Genomic DNA, 18,340 nt, shown 5'->3' with positions numbered 1-18,340 from the left:
GGGTCTGAAGAACACTGGAACTGTCAGCACGTGCAGACCAGGATATCCCAGAAAAAGTACTACACAGATGACAAGTGGATCAACCCTGAGTCTAGAATTACTGAGCCTCCTTCCTCACAGTAGCTCATCTCCCAGGGCTCTATGTAGAAAAGCTGTCATCTTATCGCTCACAAACAGCTCTCTGTTCCTCACAGGCTATGCTAGATGGTCCATGGGCTCAAATTTGGCAGTTCAGCGGACTGAGGTACCTCTAAACTGGATGTGAAACTTCTGGTCCTCGGGGAAGCTACAGCATCCGACAAAAGGGAAGCGCACACGGCTGATGGACAGACTTGTGCTCTGAAGCCTCTTGCTCCCTGGAATACACTATGGCTTGAGATGAGAGGGCAGGACAACTCTTATCATCTCTGACAGTTACAACCTTTCCCCTGTGAGGCAGCTGGCAAACAGCAAGCAAGAAACCTAAAGGCTGGGCCATGACTGTAACCAAAGTACAACCTCTGCAAGCATCACAATTTTTGCTGCTTTAACAAGTTAAGATTTAGTATTTTCTGTTGTCATCTCCTTTAGCATGACTTTGGCATAAATCCCTATAACAATGACACCTTTGAAATCATAGAGTATAACATATAGTCAAATATAGAGGAACAAGGTGGGTGACCTGATCCCTGAATTAGACTCATAGGCTTAAACTGTGACCCTGGCCAAGCTAGGCCAGTTCTTCTTGTCTGCCAGATGGGGATACACTCTCATGTCCCTCATTTGGGGGCTGTGAGGACTTAAGGGGCTAGCATGTTAGCCTACAACTACGCCAGGAACACAGTGAGTTTCAGGCTTCCTAGTGCTCATCTATAGAACTAGTATTACAACTCCTTGGCTTCAGAGCTGACAGGAAATTCAGGGAACCTCTACTGACTCCAACCCTCTCAAGGGAGAAATGTATTAACAATTACAAATCTTACCCTGCAAGGGAGTGAGTCCCTGACACTAATCTAACATGGTGACTGAAAATCTATATAAGAAGTTAATAGAGCTAGGTGTGGTGGTGCATGCCTTTAATCCCAGCACTCGGGAGGCAGAGGCAGGTGGATCAATGTGAGTTTGAGGCCAGCTTGGTCTACAAAGCAAGTCCAGGACAGCCAAGGCTACACAGAGAAACCCTGTCTCGAAAAACAAAAAATAAAACAAAACAACAACAAAAAGAAGTTAAAGCAAGCCATCCAACACACACTGAGTGCTATGTGTCAGGTACTGGGGAGCATCCAGGACGGAACTATCGTCACCTTTGCCTTGTTGAACCCTCAGTCATTGTTTTTCCTATTCGATTATGTCTCAACCAAATTATTAGCACTGGCTTTTACATCATCTAGACCTTTTCCAATACATCATTTCTACATCTGTACCACAAGCCTCTTCCCAGTTTAAAACCCAGCCAATGACCATTTTTTTCCCAAATGACACTCCTCTTCTTAGAACAGATGAGTAAGGCATCGTCTCTGTCACTCCCTCACCCGCTGGTCTGCCCTTTAGAAAACATCCTCTGCTGTAATGTCACAGCTCCAAAGCCTTCCTAAAACACGCAGTCCTCTCCAAGTTTTCCCCAAGGTCACATTCTGGGCTTGTAATCCTCTACGTCTTCTCCCTTTCTCGTTCCTCCTTGATTGTCAGGGGTTCTCTCTGCCCTGCCTGACTTGCTACACCCTACTCTCCCTAACCACGCCTCACAGTCATTCATCATTTCTCCTCACAGCCATTCTATGTTGCCCAGATCAGATCTTTTAGACTGGCACAGACACACCCTGAAATGCCTCGTCTCTGTGCCTTTTTCCAAAGCCATCTCCTAGTACAGTAAGCCCGGTCAAAAGCCCATGAGTGAGGTCACAGGCCCCAGAAGAGAAGCTACTGCTGTTGTTGAGCTAAATGGAAACAATGTCTTTTAAATTGCCTTTATTGGGGGGGGGGGGTTTGAGACAGGGTCTCTCTGTGTAGCCTTGACTGTCCTGGACTCACTTTGTAGATTAGGCTAGTCTCCAACTCACAGTGATCCTCCTGCCTCTGCCTCCCGAGTCCTGGGATTAAAGGCGTGCGCCACCATGCCCGACTTAAACTGCCTTCTAAAGACTTGGGTTCATATTCATAGGTTACTGCTGTTGTGGTAATTAGAGAACCTTCTATTGGTTGTGGCCAGACTCATAGCTGATCCAACTGATAAGAACAATGACTTGAATGCTCAGCAATAAGTGGGACATCTGTATCGCCCTATTCAAGGCTCAAGGAACACTGTAGAAGAGAAGGCCAAAGAATGTCAAAGCCAAAGATGGAGTGAAGTAGTGGGCTGCTGTCTTAGAGACATGACATGGCCACTGCCCTTTTAACTCACAGGAGCCGTAATGGCCTGCACAAGATCTACATGAGATGGAGCCTGTTAGTATCCTATCATGGAAAATGAATGAACTCATGAGGCCCCAGTCCTTCCTGAGGATTTATGGGTAATTAGTGGATGATATTTGGGGAGATATTTTCCTCAGTAACATAGCCTCTGGTAAACTGTCCATGCTCCTGCATGTATAGCCAAAATGTATTATATAGATGTATCTAATTAATATAAGCCAATAATTTTTTCAAGTCATGTTCGCTGTCATCATCCCATTTTCAGTTTCTGTTCATGGAACACCTCCTGATCTCAAGCTCTAGGGAAAACCCTAGCCCCTTACTCCCTAAAATCTCCCATTTTCAATCTAGAAACTCTTTCTACCTCTAAATTTGTACTTAACTTTTAAAAATTTGTTTTATGGCATTTACATTCTTTTATCCTTCATTTTCAAAGGTAACTAATTTGAAACAAAAATTAAAGCTTCTCCTATGGGAGCTGAAGATGGCTTAGTTGGTGCCTGTGCACAGGCACAAGAGCTGATGTTTGGGTCCCCAGCAATCCCAGCGCTGCTGGGAGTAGAGACAAGCAGATCACTGAAGCTCAGTGGCAGTCACCCTAGGCAAACTGATAATAAGCTTCAGGCTCAGTGACACATCCCAGCTCAGAAAACAGAGGCGAAAAGGAACTTATCAACCTTGGACCTTCACATACACATACGCACATTCTGTATTTGCATCAGCATACACATCCCATATATAACAACACATACAAGAAATACTTTAAATCCTCATCAGCATCCAATGTAATTGTAGATAGAAACTATAATATGGATAAAGTGTTGGTTAAATATCAACTCTCTACTCTTTCCTTCGTCCAGATGCTTAGTTCAAGGTTGTTTCACAAAGGGAACCTCTCCTTTAGATAGGTTTAGTTTTGTTTGTTGGTGTCCTGGGATGGAAACCACCGCCTCGCGCATTAAGCAGAGGTCTACCACAGAGCTACACTCCTAACCCTAATATGGTTTTTTTGATTGTCTGGTTTGAGACAGGATCTCTCTATGTAGTCCTAGCTGAACTGGAAAGCACTGCATCAATCAGGCTGGCCTTAAACTCACTGAGATCCACCTGCCTCTGCCTCTGCCTCCCAATTACTAAGATTAAGGCGCTACCACACCCAGCCCTAATACAGTTTTTAAACATCCACTGAACCACCATATCATCACTTGGACCAATATACTCATGTAAGCCCTTTAACATCCAAAACTACTAATTTAATTCAGTTCAGTCAGTGTATCAAATGCCCACAAGGAGGGCCATGGGCTCTCTCATACATGACACTTCTCCAACAGTTTGGTCCTACAGTTCCCTCCGTTTTCGCTGCTCACTTCTATGCAAACTGCACGGGAACCTTGCCCCTCTATCCCAAGCATAAAGAGGCAGGGTAAGCATTCTACTCAATGCAAAGCTGGCATTCCCCTCTACAGTACGCTTGCCCTTATAAGCCTCGCAACTGATGACACTCTGGACTTGAAGACCAACAGGAGTACTGACAAGCTGGTAACTTGCATGGCCTGTGGGCCACAGGAGGCCCAGGAGAGCTCTGAGCCTGGCCTAGCGCAAAACCATTAACTTACTCAAGTTAATTTCTTGTTTGACAATTCACTGCACAGTTCTAGAATATGACCTCCAGAGAGGACCCGGTTGTGTCATAGTATCGAAAGATACTCAGAACTGAGAGCAACCATTGCTCAACGGGCTTCACGTATCTTAACTAGGTACCCTAACTGTGACCACGAGATAAGCACAATTATTCTCACCTTCACAGGCGAACCAAACCACAAAAAAGCTGGGCTTAGAAGAGCTAACTGAAGGCCCTAACTTTGAACCTGTACCTGTGAATCATGAAAAAGAATCAAGCCACAGAAATATACCAAGTATTTGGTGTAAAAAGATTTAAGAAAACAAATAAAGTATTTAAAAAGGCCAGGCGTGGTGGTGCACACCTTTACTCCCAGCACCCGGGAGGCAGAGCCAGGTGAAGCTGTGAGTTCAAGGCTAGCCTGTTCTACAAATAGAGTCCAGGACAGCCAAGGCTACACAAGGAAACCCTGTCTTGGGGAGCGGGGGAGGGAGAATGACAGAGAGAGAGAAAAAAAAAAAAGGTCATCCAATCTGTTAGGAATCTCTCAGCAAAGCTAAACTTAGAACTACTAACTCCTACGGCTTTTTTGTTGTTGTTGCTATCTTGGAAGTAAAAATAAAGCACGGCAACCCAGTGAACGCGGGGCCAGTTCTCTAGGGTAGAAATACCTTTGCTGACTGCTCAACCCTACACAAGTTGCTTAATACTAGAGCGGCTTAGCTCGCAGGACTTACGAAAAGGGAGGAAATGCCTGAAAGTGCCTATCTTCAGGAAATGCCAGGATGCTGACAGACATCTACATCCTCATGTTGCAACACCTAATATATTTTAGCTCCATCACCGAAGAAAGATCTGTTGTAAAAAAATCTTTCTTTTTTTTTTTTTTTTTTGGTTTCTTGACTGTCTTGGACTCACTTTGTAGACCCGGCCAGCCTCAAACTCAGAGCAATCCACCTGCCTCTATCCATGAGTGCTGGGATTACAGGTGTGCACCACCATGCTCAGCTAAACAAGTCATTTCTTAAAAGTGAAGAATTTGTTCAAAACTGTTCTGCCAGAGCCAGTCGAATCTCAGTGCGGCCTCGCTCCCCTGCTCTCTCCATGAAGAGGCTGAGGGTCTGGCCCCGACCCTCGTTTTCCACCACAGTCGCCATGTCTTAGCACAATCTATCCTCAGTGCTGAGATTGAGTTGTGTCCTGCCTGCGTTACTCTGTGCTGTATAAAAACTGACCTAGCCTAGGAAACTCCCCAATTTTACAAGTGGCAACTGACATCATTTTGAGGGTGGAGGATGGACGGTGCCTGCACCTAGGTGGGTACATAAGGAACAATCTGTCCAGCACCACCCACAAGCACAGTCTGATCCATAACTTCTTCCTTGAAGTAGAAAGGGTACAGCCTATATATTTGTGACGTCAGACTATAGTAGCACGGGTGTGGATTTGAATCATATTAGGCAACACAAGAGTTTATGGGGTACACCAGATGGAGGAAAGGAGCAACTCTCACTTGAACCTCCTAAGAAAGAGGAGGGTGCATCACTCTGTAACCTGTCACTTGACTACCCAGAGTGTGTGGTACAGTGTGTGTCTGCATGTGCGTATGGTGTGTGTGTGTGTGTGTGTGTGGTATGTGTGGTGCGGTATGTGTGAGGTATGGAGTGTGTCTGCATGTGTGATGTGGTGTATATGTGTGGTGTAGTGGGGTGTGTGTGTGGTCTGTATGTGTGGTGTGTATGTGTTGTTTGTGTGAGGTGTGTATGTGGTCTGTATGTGTGCTGTGTATGCATGGTGTGTATGTATGGTGTGTGTGTATGGTGGTATGTGTGTGTGGTGGTGTGTGTGTGTGGTCTGTATGTGTGGTATGTGTGATGTGTGTGGTGTGTGTATGTGGGGTGTGTGTGTGTGGTCTGTATTTGAGGTGTGTATGCATGGTGTGTGTATGTTTGCATGTATGTGTGGTGTGTGTGTATGTATGTGTGGTGTGTGGGTGTATGTGGGTGTGGTCTGTATGTGTGGTATGTATGCATGATGTGCTGTGGGTGTGGTGTGTACATGTGGGTGGGTAATCTGTGTGTGTGGTATGTATATGTGGATTGTGTGTGTGGTTTGTATGTGTGGTGTCGTGTGGTGTGTGTGGCGCGCATGTATGTGTTTGGTGCACATGCAACTGGCAGGCAGAAAACTCCTGACTACCACAGTGGTTGGTTTCAGCTCAGCTCACTCCCAACTGCTGGCATGGCTTACTCAAACTGCTACCTGTCCAGCCATTTGTTCATCTCTGTCCATTTGTGTGGATCTATCTCCAGTCTGCACCTCACTTCTGCAGCTTGACTCAGCTCTGCTGCGGTGGCCTGACTTTATGGGGCCACAGTGAAGCAGTGTCCAGCTTGCTCACATTTTATTCTGTCAGAGACTCTTTCATCCCTATCAGCTGCCCAGGTTCTCTCTCCCAGGCCTCTCTGAAATACTTTGACTCTCTTCAACCTATTTAACCCTCTTATAAACTATAGCTGAATGAAGAAAGTGCTTGTGTATGTGTCTGTATATATATATAATATATATTATTTTAACAACAAAACCCACTGTACAACATGAGTTTACTGTTTCCCCAGTTCACTGACACTGTAGAAAAGTGCTTGCCTGTGTTTCTGCCATAGGGCACGCAACAATGCTCACCTTTAAACGAGGGCCCATGTTCTGAGAACCAAGTTATTCACCAAAGCAGGTAAAACTTTTAGCTCCTTCACTCCTCTTCTAACTTGCACGTGGGGGGAAAAAAAAAAGCCAAAAAGTCACCAGAAAGGGATCTGCCCATCAGACCTTCATTGAGATCGCGTGTGTCCCAGTAAGGAGAACGTCAGTGTTTCTGCACTGAAGCGGCTGAACGCTGAAGTGAAGAAACAGAGCCCAAGAATATGTCATTGCCGGGCTTCTCTAGTGTAAGATACAACCAGCACTGACTGGGGCATCTCTTCCGCTGTCCCAGGATGATCCTAGAAAGAAAAAAAAAATAAGAGTGATAAGCTTTTGTTTCTGAAAGTAACCCAGAGCTAACTCTGACCAAGCTTTGCAACAGAAACTGCGTGGTTGGTTTGAACCTCTCCACCAAGTCCACAGGGTCCCCTGACAAGCTCGCTGACTCCTAGCATGCCTCTCTCCAGATGCTCCAGATGCTCAAATGCAGCAGAGGTACGCTGCGGTACAGACGCAAAGAGACTCAAGACAGCCTCAGGCCTAGTGGCAGCGTAATGGGGCGGGGACACGGCGTGGGAAGCATGTCAAGAGACCTGAGATGGAAGCAGAGCAGAGGCAGCTCTCAGAAGGCCACGCCATGGAAACGGCCCAGGACTCAGCTGGGAAGAAGAGCCAGCAGAGCTTTAAATGCTCATCTATCCACCTGTGCAGGCCACTTCCTCTGCGCCCATGCTTACAGTTCCAAGACATGGTAAAAGATGATAAATTTAAAGCTCTCGGTAAGTGTCATAGTGCACGCCTGTAATCTTAGCACTTGGGAGGCTAATGCAGGATGGCGAGTTCAAGACCAAAAAAGGAAGTGAGGAGTTGTAAAACCTGCTCCTATAAGTAAGGGAAGGGAGAAATCTGTCAACTTTCAAAATAGAGTTACCAAGTAAAGTCAGTCAACTCTCAAACACAAAAGGGGGTTAATGGGTACACGCACACAGAGCTAACATAAAGAAGCTAATGACATGAAAAGAAGCTACTAACCAGTAAAGAGTAAAGACGAAGAAACAGTTTCACTAATGGCACAAGCCACTGTCAGCACCTCCTATCTCACACACAGAAATCACTCTCTTTAGTCACCAACATAGGACTACTCGTCCTGATTTTATAGGTCAGGGCATAAGGAGTAAGGCACTTTCTCAGTTGAATCACAGAAAGCAGATAGCCTGGCCCCAGAATGCACATTTTTAACAATCATGCTCCTTTTTCTGCTGAGGGAAACCAAGGTTGAAAACACAAAGTGCAGCCAGGCGTGGTCGTGCATGCCTTTAATTCCAGCACTCGGAAGGCAGAGGCAAGTGGATTACTGTGAGTTCGAGGCCAGCCTGGTCTACATAGCAAGTCCAGGATAGCAAAAAAAAGAAAAAAAAAGAAAAGAAAAGAAAAGAAAAAGAAAAAAAGAAATGAAAAAAAAAAAAAGAAAGAAAGAAAAAGAAAACACAAAGTGCTAAACAAACCAGAACAGAAGGACTGGAGGCCAGCAGATCAAACAATTTGGCAGACTTTTATAATTAAAAATGAGTAAAGTATATGCATGGATTTTAACATGTGGTGACAGAGTTGCCAAGTACATGAGCCAAAACATGGGTCAACTAGCAACTGGAACCAGTTTAAAGGATCTACAAACATGGGAATAGTTATGTAAACTATTAAAGACCCTCATGATAGAATGTTATATGATAATTTTTAAATGAAACTTTAGAAGAACAAAAACACCAGATTTGAAATGCTCACAAATAAAACGTTAAATGAAAATGCAAGCACAAGTTGTTCAAACAGTACAAGCCCAATCCTAGGAACAGCACTGCATAAATATATGAAGGTTTTAAAAGGGTGACTGGAGATATACCTCGGTGGTTAAGAATAATTGCTGCTTCTGCAGAGAACCTACTTTGGTTCCCAGCCCCCACATGGGGCAGCTCACAAGCACCTAGAAACCCAGGTCCAGGGGATCTGACACTGTCTTCTGGACTCCATGGGTGCATACATGTAAGGCATACATACATACACACCAATAAAAATGTTCAATAACGCTTTTAAAAATCATTTTAAAAAATCAGAGGAAAACAAAAATGTTAAGAATGGCCATATCAGGCCAGGCGTAGTGGTACACGTCTTTAATCCCAGCACTTGGGAGGCAGAGGCAGGCAGATCACTGTGAGTTCGAGGTCAGCCTGGTCTACAAAGCCAGTCCAGGACAGCCAAGGCTACACAGAGAGACCCTGTCTCGAAAAACAAAAAAAACCAACCAAACAAAAAGGAATGGCCATATCTTGGAATATGTAATCACAAGTAACTTCCACACCCTCTCCATATTCTTGCTCTGCTTGAGAAAGAACAGTGGTCTCAACCTTCCTAATGCTGTGACCCCTTAATACAGCTCCTCACATATGCTGACTCCTCAACCATAAACTCATTTTGTTCTGCTGTTTGCTGTTATGAAATGAATCATAAGTATCTGATATGCAGACCATCTGGTACATGACCCCTGTGAAAGGGTCAGTTACCCACAAAGGGTTTGAGGCCCATAAGCTGAGACAGAGTCTCATGTAGCTCAGAGTGGCCTCAAACACACGATGCAGCCAAGGATGGCCTTCATCTCCCTCTCAATTCTCTTGTCTTCTCCCAAACGCTGAGATTTAGATGTCTATCACTATGCATGGCTTGTTTACAAAAAACAAAAACAAAACAAAAAACTGTATTATGTGTATATTATGTGCCTGTGTGTGGATATAGCAGGTGTCTGCAGCAGGCAGAAAGGGCATGGGAGCCTGTGGAGTGGGGGCTATCGGCAGCTGCCTTGACAAGGCTGCTGGAAAAGCAGCACATACTCTCAACCACTGAGCTTGTCTCCAGACCCAGTGTTCCAGATTCTTAATAAAACAAAGACAAGTAAAAGGTTTCTATTTCTACAGAACATTTAATTTTGGGAGAGCTACTTTCTTTAAGAAGAGGGTAGAGAAGAGAATTATTGTTTGGACTTTTCTGTTTTTCTTTTGGAGCTAGGGTCTCACATGATACAGCCTAGCCTCAAACCCACCATATGCCAAGGGTGGCTTTGAACTTCCTTTCCTGTCCCCACCTCCCAGTGCTGGGACTATACGCAAATACCACATTGCTGGGGTTTAAGTTACCTTTTATCAAATAATGAAATGGCATAAAGAAGTTAAGAGAAGCCAGGTGTTGGTGGCGCACACCTTTAATCCCAGTCAGACAAGAAACCCTGTCTTGAAAAACCAATACATACATACATACATACATACATACATACATACAAAAATGCCCAAGGTCATTCCTTCATATACCCAGCCTACACCCAGTTTTTACACAAAAAGGCAGAGCCAAGTAGCTGCAATAGATATATATGATAATGTATTATAGGTGTATATATATATATATATATATATATATATATATATATATATATATATATATATATATATATATATTCTGAGTTGCTTGGGGCAAAAACCTCTAAGTAGCTGGTTTTGAAGCAGGCTCTCTCTATGTAGCCAAGGTGGGCTTGAACTCACAATCCCCCTGCCCCATATTCCAAGAGCTTCATTTAACCCAGCTAGCCCAAAGGTCCTATCACCCACCCACCCCTAGACAGGTTTTCTCTCTGTGTAGCCTTGACTGTCCTAGACTCACTCTATAGACCAGGCTGGCCTTGAACTCACAGCGATCCACCTGCCTCTGCCTCCCAAGTGCTGGGATTAAGGGTGTGCACCACCACACCCAGCTCATATCTTGAAGTTATGTAGCTGCCTTTTATAAATATAAATACATTTCTATAGTAAATCAATAAAAATATAAAAATTATTTTCTTCCCACTCTACTACACTTCTTCTAGGAAAAACTAGAAAACTCATAAAATTATGCAAATGTTTCTCATTTCCATTCTTTTTCCCCCTAAGGTTAGGGAACAGGTTCTCAGTATGTAGTGCAGGCTAGCCTGAAACTCATCCCTCTCCTGTCTCAGCTTCCCAACCGCTGGGCTTACAGTTGTGAACAATCACTCCTGGTCCTTATTTTAGTTCTTATTTAAAAGCCTCATGACTATATTCATAGGACAACTAGGAATTTTATTCAATCATTTACAAAGGGCTGAGCAAGAGGATTTTTTAATACAATGTAGCTAAAGGACTAAATATATTTTTGCTCCTAAAATTATTTTAATATATACTAATGACTCAGTCTGTTTTCAAAATGCTACTCAAACATTTTTAAAGATTTCTTTATTCTATGTGTATAGCTGTTTGTCTGTCTGTCTGTATATATGTGTATGTATGTGTACCTCATGTGTGCCTGGGGAGAGGCCAGAAGAGGGCACTGGACACCCTAGAACTGGACCTGAATTATGAATGGTTGTAAACCACCAGCTGAGTGCTGGGACCCAAACTTAGGTCCTCTATAAGAGCAGCAAGTGCCCCTAACCACTGAGCCATCTTTCCAGCCCTCAAAATGCTATTCTAAGAGGTCAAGAAAACACTCACGTGAAAGTCCACTTTGGGTTCACTTAGAAATAGTGGCAGCATGCAAGAGTTCTGTTCTCTCCTTTTCGTTTCCACAAACAAAGCAGAAATCGAGAAAATGCATTTTTCAGGCTACTTTCCAACACTTAAAAAAAAAAAAACACACATCAGCTGGGACAAGGCCTGTTAGGGTAAAGAGTCCCAGAAATAAAATACCCTACCATACCCTCTCTGAATTGTTAGTTTCTAACTATGCCATCTTAATTTTATTCTTGGATGTTTTTCTCCCGATCCCAAACCTCACCATAAAGAGCTGCCCTCCCCATTAAGTTTATATTCTTGAGATATTTATACAGTTGTGTACTTCTGCTGTCTCAGTTCAGCCAAGTTGTACGGTTTTCATTTATATTCTTTCCTCATCAGTCAGGCTCTTCAGCCTCTTAAGCATGCCTGTGGGTCTCCTGTGAACTTGCTCCAACTGGTCCCCAGCACTCTTGTAATGAGGTGCCTCCAACTGACAGCAGCCTTCCAGGACCAGCGCAGTCAGTCAGAACCAGATGAGCTCACCCTCCTGTCCCATGACATAATACTTCTGAAAGGACAGTGCCCCAGACCAGAGAAGGCTGGTGTGCTGCCATACTGCAACCCTATCCCTTGCCTCTCAGGCTCGAGACATGCAAAACACTCAAAAAGCCAGAGAACAGATGATAGATGTTTTACAATATCTCTCCTACTAAAGGAAGTAACTAGAGAGAAAAAAAGTATTTTCAAGTTAAATATTGCAAATAAGAATGAAGAATACAAAAGTTCCATGAATATCTAACTCTAAAACATGGGTATGTTCAAACAGCTGTATATATCTTATACGTAAAGACCAAAGGGCTCCTTGGTGTTCCGCTGCCAGCCTCTGCCCCCTGCCAGGGTCCTTAAAGCTCTTGTGCATAAAAGTCTGAAAAGCACACACCTCTCCTGAACGCAGGTTATAAACCACTACCACCTGTCACACTTGCATTTTAAGCATCAATTTGCTGCATTTTTCCATCCCTGGAGAGCTACATTTTCCTTTTGTAATTTGCTGGAAACCAACACCCTTGATTCCTCTGCATGACTTGATCTTTACACATTTCTTGAGTATTTGCTATCATCCAGACTACCTGCTAAAAAACTGACGTCTGGAGGTACAAGGTTTCTATGTGTAGCCTTGGCTATCCTGGACTGACTTTGTAGACCAGGCTGGCCTTGAACTCATGAAGATCCATCTGTCTCTGCCTCCCAAGTGCAGGGATTAAAAGCGTGCGCCACCACACCCTATGGGATCCCCTTTTTTCTTTCTTTTCTTCATCCTTTTTGTGTTGGGCATCAAGATCAAGGCTTTGGACACGCTACACAAAGTTCTATCATAGAACAAACGCCCAGCATGCGACATGTGCTCCTATGGTAGACCTCTCCCTGCTTTAAATACAGTCCCTATCATAGAGCTCCCTCCCTGCATGCTACCCATGGTTCTATCATAAAACTCCGTCCTTGGGTTTTTTTTTAGGTGCCTTAACCATGTATTCAGACTGACCTCAAACATGCTATGCTGCCCAACCAAGACATAATAATTTCCTTTTTTAAAAAATAAATTATCTGACAAGTTCTTGAGTGCATATAATGAATTTGTGTCATTTTTCACCCCCCACTACCCTCTCTCATTCCCTTCCCATTCCTGCCAAACCCCCACTTCTTCCCAGAAGTGAGTCCGCCCCCCACCTGCATTCTTATTGCTGCTGCTGGCTTCTGTGACCAGCTCAACGAGGGCTGCTTGCCTGAGAACAAGTAGGGGTTATCTGCCGTGGCGCTGGCAAGTTACCAGTGGCTACACCCATGAAGAAAATGACTCATGGTTCCTCAGGGAAGGCTGGGAAGGCAGGGACTTTGTTAACCTTGATACACTTGATTCAATATGAAAGATGCGCTACGTGCAGTGACAGAAGAGTAACCAGATGTGGAGGACAGGGAAGGAGAGGGGTAACCTTGCCCTAAGAGACAGAAGATGTCTTCACAACAGAGGCAGGAAAGCAATGCACTGAGAAGGCTTGGTGGTCTGCGGCCTGGCAGAAGGCCTGAGCTTGGGTCGCAGCACCGAGTGAACCAGCTCACATCCTGCTCCAGCTCCAGCGGGCGTGACTCCCTCTCCGGCCTCTGTGGGGCCCTGCATTTTCAAAGCATCTCCTCACCAGACCCAAAATATACATATAATTAAAAATTATTTTTAAAAAAAGAATTAAGTATTTGTAAAGGTAGGTGGGGGAGTTGATATCCTAGAGACAGATACAAATAACACCGCAAAAGAGGAGCGATGACAAATTGCAGCATTATAAAAGCGAAGTATTCAGAAAGACCACAGGGGACAAGGTGTCTGCTTCTAGTAGTCTTAACAATGGCAAAGAAGGTGACCTTTGGCACCACCTGGTCTTGGACTACTGATGTAGCCTTTCTCAGCTGTAAAGTGGAGACACATTGAAAAAAAAGAAAGAAAGAAAGAAAGCCTGCTGCTCTAGAAGAGCAAGCCTTGGGCTACAAGGAAAGAAAGATGAGCGTGCAAACCCCGGATGCAAGGGCCCTTGTTTTAAAGGCTGCTGGGTTACCAACTACAACGGTGGCTTACATCAGGCCACAGCAGCTCCTGTGAGGAAGATGGCTACACGCTGCCCAAGGGATCAACTATAGAGATCCCGTGTGGAAACAATCGTAGCAACCACTCAAAATACTGAATGCTGAGGGACTCCCTCAGGGATGCTGATAACAAGCGGCCAGCACACTGAGAACTTACTGTGGCCAAGCACTCTAGGAAGCCTTTCATCTGCATTAGATCACTCAACCCTTGCATTGACCGCACAGTAAGCCTATCTACTATACAGCCCATTAGCTTAGGAAACAGAGGCAGAGAGCTACTTGATCGCTGACGGAGTTGGACAACTTGATTCTAGAACCAGAAACTCTGATGTCTATAAAAGCCCAGCCAGGGAGAGGAGTATTTCGGAGATAGGTAAAATGAGGACTCAAACAATATATTTTATTTGAAAATTTAAAGGAATATTATTTTATTTTAGACTTTAAAAACAAAAAAAGGGAGGGTTTAGTTTTTTTTGTTTTTTTGTTTTTGTTTTTGTTTTTGTTTTTGTTTTTGTTTTTTTGAGACAGGGTTTCTGTGTAGCCATTGCTGTCCTGAACTTACTCTGTAGACCAGGCTGGCCTCAAACTCACAGTGATCCGCCTGCCTCTGCCTCTCAAGTACTGGGATTAAAGGCGTGTGCCACCACGTCCAGCTCTTTTTTTTTTTTTTTAAGTTGTTTTTCTTAACCAAAGGAAAAAGAGGATAACAGATTTTAGGAGAACTTTTGGGGTAAACAAGAATGAAAAAGACAGACTCAAGCCGGGCGTGGTGGTGCACGCCTTTAATCCCAGCACTCGGGAGGCAGAGGCAGGCGGATCGCTGTGAGTTCGAGGCCAGCGTGGACTACAAAGCGAGTCCAGGACAGTCAAGGCTACACAGAGAAACCCTGTCTCGAAAAACCAAAAAAGAAAGAAAAGAAAAAAGAAAAAGACAGACTCCTGACTGAGAGACAAGATCAGAGTCGCCATGGTGCCCCATGGATCCCAGCACTCAGGAGGCTGAGATGGGAGGACTCCAGTTCGAGGTCACTCCGAGACCGACAATAAGATCCTATAGTCCCCTAAGCCGCCAACAAGTAAACCGAGCCTGATAGCAGGAGGTAGAGAGACACAACAATCAAAAGTTCAAGGCTTCAAGGTGAGCCTGAATTTGCAAAATTATGTCTCATTAGTTCAGTGGTTGAGCACCTACCTATCTCACACACATGAGGTTCTGGATTCAATCCCCAATGCCACAAACATTTTTAAAGGGTGGAGGGAGATGACGGAAAGGAGTGAACTGAGGCTGGAGAGACAGGCCAGAGCATTCTTGACATTCTTAGAAGCAGCAGGATGAATGGCCTGTGCAGGCAGTCAGAAGCAAGGGTGAAAGCTAAGCACAAATGTAGATTTTCTGACCTTGGGAGCCTAGATAAACAGCGAGTGAAGAGTTAGCAAGCACACAAGAGATGCTAAGCCTGTGCCCTTAGAGGATGTCCAGGTAGACATAGCTACAAGACACATGGAAACAGATAGCTGACAGTACAGACACATGCAACACCCTGGAGACATGGGGAACAGGAAAGAGACAAAGTGAACTCTGAGAAAAGCAATCTAACCAAAAAGGGTGGGAGGGGGTGGGGGGATGGAGGGGCGCAGAAAGCAGGCAATGGTGACAGACTCGTAGTTGACACTACTGTGGAGACTGAGCCTCTTGACTGCAGAGACCCTGTCTCAAAAAGCAGGTGTTACAAGGTAGGAAACGGCGGCGGCGCTGGCAAGATGGCTCAAGGTGAGCACTGGCGGCTCTCGGAGGACCAGGGTCCAGTTCCCAGCGCCCACACGGTGGCTTCCAAGCATCTGGAGCACCAGTTCCACGGATCAGATGTGCTTACTCCCATGCAGAGACTCACACACACAATCGGTCTTTTTAAAAAAGTGTGTGGGAAAGCAGGCACAAGGAGTAAACACTGGCAAGGAATCACTGGGGAAGGGGAAAGCTGCAAAAGTGGCTTAATGAGGACCAAAAGAAATTATTTCCAGAAGAAAGCAGTCAACCAGGAAAGACAGACACCAGAGGGTAAGGGCAGGGACTCAAAACCAAAGCTATTTTCTAGAGCATTCATGTTCTAACCTAACACTTCAAATTCCATTTCTACCCTGTACTTCTTGTTGGTGGTCTGTTTTGAGACAGAGTCTGTCTACATACCCCTGGGCACTCACTATGGAGACCACGTAGGCCTTGAACTCACAGTGACTCCCCTGCCTTTTCCTAGGAGTGCTGGGTTTAAAGGTGTGCAGCACCACACCTGACCTACCTCTTGTTATGCCAAGGCCGACTGATACCCATGGGAGGTCTCCACTTTTGTGAGGAGAAAGGGAGGAGGGGTGGATGGGGTTGGGGAAGAGAAGGAAAGAACTGGGAGGCAAGGAGGAAAGGGAAGCTTTGACCGGGGTGTAAAATAAATAAATAAATCAATTAACAAAATAAGACTATAAAGACGGGACTAGAGAGATGGATCAGAGTTAAGGGCACTGGCTGCTCTTCCAGAGGACCCAGGTTCAATACTCCAGCACCCATATGGCAGCTCACAACTGTCTGTGACTCTAGGGCCAGTGCATCTGACGACAGTCTTCTGAACTCCATGTGCACCAGGCACATACTCAAAACACATACACATATATAGGCGAAACAGCCATACACATAAAAAATTTAAATTCTTAGCATTAAAAAAAAAAACAAGAACCAAAATTGAGGAGCTAGAGAGATGGCTGAGCCCGTGTCTGGTTATCAGATTCCCTCTTTTGGCCTCCACAGACACCTGTGCACTCATGTGTACATACACACATAAATAAATAAATAAATAAATAAATAAATAAATAAGCAAGCAAGCATTAGTCTACATTTATCTAACTTTTAAAAAAATTAGTATTTATTGCTGTTGTGCCTGCATGTGTGTCTGTCTGTGTAAGGCTGTCAAGTTACAAAGAGTTGTGAGCTGCCATGTGGGTGCTGGGAATTGAACCCGGATCTTCTGGAAGAGCAGTCAGTGCCTTTTAGCCACTAAGTCATCTTTCCAGCCCTAAATTCACCTAATTTAACAACCAATAAGCTCTTTGCAATTCAATCTAGCGATGGTTATTTCAAAATCATGTATCTAAAGCAAAATCAGACCTAAATTAATCTTGACCCTAATCTGAATCTAATCCCATAAATATCAAAGAATCACATCCAAACTTTAAGATTTACTTTAAAATCTTATTTCATGTGTCTGAGAGTCTTGCCTGTATGTTATGTCTGCACACTATGTGTGTGCCTGGTGCCTGCAGAGACCAGAAGAGGGCATCCGATTCCCTGGAACTGGAGGAGTTACAGACAGGTGGGAGGTGCCATGTGGGTGCTGGGAATTGAACCCAGGTCCTCATAGAGCAACAAGTGCTCTTAACCACAGAGCCATCTCTCCAGCCCCAAGCGTACCACTTTTTAGACTTGTTCATGGTATTACATCAGTAAGGAGTTTGCTCTTCTTGATCGCTGGGTGGCAGTCCCTTTTAGGGACAGAGTACAGGCTGTTTAACCGTTCACCTGAAGGACATTTGGATTTTATCCAGTTGGGTGCTATTATGGATAGAGGAGCAATGGATCTTCAAGCATAAGTTTCTGCATGGACTCTTGTTTTATTTCTCTGAAGTAAATACCTAGGAATGGGACTCATATGGGAAGCATTATTTTCAAACTACAAGAAACTGCCCAACTGCTTTCCAAGGCAGCTGCAGTACTTGAGAGGCCCAGTTGTTCTGCCTCCACCATCACTTGGTACTGTAAGTGGTTCTAACTTAACTCATTCCAGAACTGCCCGTCCTTCTCCCACCAGAATCTCACTATGTAGCCCTGGCTGGCCTCCAATTCAGAGAGATCTGTCCACCTCTGCCTCCCAAGGGCTGGGATTAAAAACTTGCACTACCACATCTGGCTTAATTTGCATTTTTCAGGGGGCTGAGAATTCTGAGTATCTTTTCAGGTATGTATTAGTATTGAATAGCTTCTTTGGTAAAATGTCTATTAATTATTTTGCCTTCTGACCACTGAGCTTTAGTTCTTTTTGTTGTTGTTGTGTTTTTCCGAGATTGGGTTTCTTTGTGTAACAGTCGTGACTGTCCTGGAGAGCTTTCATTCTTTATAGATGCTATATGTAAGTCCATTATTAGATATACACTTGTGAGGTATTTTCTGTGAATTGCTCTTGGCTTTTTTTTTTTTTAATTTGTGTGTGTGCCATGTGTGAGGTGCCTATTAAAGCCAGAAGAAAGTGTCAGATTCGATGGATCTGGAATTCCAGGCCGTTGTGAGCCACTCAATATGGGTGCTCGCACTGAAATCAGGTCCTCTGGCAAAGCAGTGAATGCTTGTAACTGGGGAGCCGTCTCTAGCTTTCCTTTTTATTTCCTTAACGGAAGCTGAACTCTT

The 18,340-nt window shown here is 44.4% G+C and overlaps 1 protein-coding gene across 5 annotated transcripts in view; it reads right to left on the bottom strand.

Moving 5' to 3' along the window:
* The window catches only part of AREL1 (apoptosis resistant E3 ubiquitin protein ligase 1), a 56,784-nt gene that overhangs the window by 25,214 nt on the left and 13,230 nt on the right, over nt 1-18,340 (bottom strand). For 4 of the 5 annotated variants that reach the window (XM_084791467.1, XM_084791466.1, XM_084791465.1 and 1 more), the window contains one exon: nt 6,695-7,011. The gene's annotated coding sequence lies outside the window, so the exon portion shown is untranslated. Of the gene's footprint in view, nt 1-6,694; nt 7,012-11,256; nt 11,275-18,340 lie in introns of those variants that run through there. The other variant, XM_084791468.1, reaches the window with a different exon arrangement.

This window comes from Acomys minous (assembly GCF_964271855.1).
Source record: "Acomys minous genome assembly, chromosome: 8".
Taxonomy (NCBI): domain Eukaryota; kingdom Metazoa; phylum Chordata; class Mammalia; order Rodentia; family Muridae; genus Acomys; species Acomys minous.
The sequence above is the reverse complement of the archived record's forward strand: the minus strand, read 5'-3'. Positions and strand labels throughout refer to the sequence as shown.